Here is a 3,039-nt window from a genome sequence, read left to right on the forward strand (position 1 = left end):
ACAAACAAGGGTTTATCTGTGGGAGACATATTTATCCTTTGAATATACTTTTCTGTGTGATACAGATTTGTTTATTTATCAAGCCTGCGTTTTTGGGACGTAGCAACTCTTTGTTGTGGGTGTGATCAGCAAAGGGAATCAAGTGCGCAGTATCCTGCTGGGATCAGAGGCGTAGGGGTGCAACTGTACCTTGTATCAATGGGAGACTGATAGGGGTTCAACTATAGTCCAGTCCGAAGTTAATTTGTAGTAGGCTAGTGTCTGTAGCGGCTTAATACAGTGTGTATCTAATCTAGACTAGGTCCTGGGGTTTTTCTGCATTTGCGGTTTCCTCGTTAACGAAATCTCTGGTGTCTGTGTTATTTCTTTTTCGCATTATATTTGTTATATAATTGAAATAATACAGGTTATGCGTTAAGATCATCAATTGGAAATTCAACCTTGGTTGTTGATTGAGATTGATTGATCCTTGGACATTGGTCTTTGGTACCGTCCAAGTTATCTCTCTTTGATTTGACTCGCAGATTTTTATTTGCTTGAGTAACAATTAAATTGAGAAATAGAAATATTAACTCTTTGAGAAACTATATTCTAGATTGAGTCTGACTGTCTAGTCGATTCTCTAGTAGAGTGTTTTGGAGTTTGTCCATACGGATTGCTAATCGAAATATTGGTTGGTGTTGTTAGACCCCCGTTTTTCACAACTAATCGGTTCACACTTCGTGTGATCGTCTATGGATACGAGATCGAGACGATACAACGACAAAGTGCGTTACTTGATAAAAAGTTTCGGACTTAACCAAACACAATAGGATTCACTTATCAAGTAATAAGATATTACCGTTTGTGTGATTTACTTTAATTATAATAAAAACAATTATAATGCGTAAAATAAAAGTAAATTACACAGAAAGATTTTGTTAACGAGGAAACCGCAAATGCAGAAAAACCCCGAGACCTTGTCCAGAATTGATTACTCTCAGGATTAAGCCGCTGCACAAAATACACTTACTTCGTATAGTTGAGACCAAGCACCTATCTCTATAGTATACCTAGTTCTGTTTGTATTCCCATGCCTCAGTCACGTACTTGGAACAATCCCTTTGGTTCGTATTCCAAACAGTAAAGGAACAAGAAAACTGTTTGGTATCAACTCTCTTCAACCAAGTGATATGAGTTAGAAAAAGGCTCTTCCGTTTATCTTAACATAAACTCCTTCGTCAGGTCTAGATCTATCTTATATTTTAATCACCCAAAGGTAATCAATTAAGATTAAGCCAACAACACCTTTAATCCCAAAGGAACCGTCTTGATGTCGATCTACTTCAAGCAATCAATCAAATCTACCACAAGGATAAACCGATTATTAATTGGATCCTCTTTTCCCAAACAAGTATTGTGCACACCAAAGATTATAAACCCAAGTCAGATCTTCAATATCTTCTTTGTCTTCAAATCTTATTTGATCTTCAATAAACACCTGTACACAATCACTTGAATCTTCTTGTGATCAATCACGCACAGAGCGGAGTCTGTTAACAATGGATTATCACAAGTTCGTCTTTAGAACTAACAACAGTCTAAAGATCCCTGTCGAAACTCTGAACTAGTTTGAGTGAATCTTATATCAGAAGAGAAGATTCTCAAGAATAAACAAACTAGGTGCAATCAGATTTCAACATCCGTTAGTCAATCAAATCAATCGAAAACAAAGATAAATCACAATTATCTAGTTTCCCACCAACGGGTCGCGCTAGAGATTCTCAATCCCAAAGAAGACTTTAAAATGAGCGGCCGTAAGAGATTTCACCTAATTATATTATTCTCCACTCCGATAGGCGGCTACACCAGTAACAATGACAAAAGAGGAAGTCAAATTGTTACGAAGGATTAGTTTGCTAGAAAGGCAAACTTCGTATATTTATGGACAAGGAAGTTTAGACACCAAGGAATTTCCAAAACCGAAAATATACTCAAGATATTCATTAATGCACAGATTCGGTTTTCATAATTCCTGGAAATGCTCTGTCCAAAAATATAATCGAAATATCTTGGAAAATATAATTAGTAAATGCACATTACCAATTCCATAAGTTTCCTTCCAAGATAAATTAATAACTTTAATTAAAATATTCTTAATTTATATGTTTCGATTCTGGGATTCTCTTCCATTTAGCCTTTAAGTAATATCTTTGAACTATAGAAATAAACATTCTCAGCACGTGTTCAAAGTTTGTCGACATCTTTACTTTGTAAGTTCTCTTTCACACTTACAATCTTGAAACCAATTTGCCACACTTCCAAACAAGTTTAGAATTGGTTCAGATGACTTTCAAGAACTATGTGATTGATCAAACCAAAACAAGTTTCGGTTCTACCTCCATGTGAGTACTACACATAGTCACACTAGCTTACCAAAGATATGGTTGACTAGGTACTAGGATCGGTTCCCCACATATATATGGTATCTAACTTATATGTGTTGCACCCCTTTACAGGATCGGTTCCCCTTTCTTCTGTAAATGTGTTGCACCCCATACAAGGATCGGTTCCCCTATTGTACTGCACCCCTTACAAAGATCGGTTCCCCTTCACCCCTTACTATGATCGATTCCCTTCACCCCTTACAAGGATCGGTTCCCCTCTTCCATTTGGCAGCCGCATAACCGATACATACCAAGGTGATTACTTAAGATTGGTTTTACTAATAAAAGTTCTACCAATACAAAAGTCAGGACTTTGTGAATAGTTCTACCAAGAACACAACAAGTTGTGAGAGATTCTACTTTATCACACATATTGGTTGTTCATAAGATATGCAATGAATAAAAAAACCAATAACTCCTGGCCATTTCCTTTTCGGTTCACAAAACAAGTTTATGAACTTACTTCCTTAGAACACATGCGAGCATTGTTCCCTAGGATGAAATACTCACCTTATACCCATACATAATCACAATAGCATTCAAATGATTATGGCGATGTCTTATCTAAAAAGTTTAATGGTTAAGCAATAAACCTCGTATTGTATTTCTTAAT

This window comes from Papaver somniferum, chromosome 9 (assembly GCF_003573695.1).
Source record: "Papaver somniferum cultivar HN1 chromosome 9, ASM357369v1, whole genome shotgun sequence".
NCBI classification, from domain to species: Eukaryota; Viridiplantae; Streptophyta; class Magnoliopsida; order Ranunculales; family Papaveraceae; genus Papaver; species Papaver somniferum.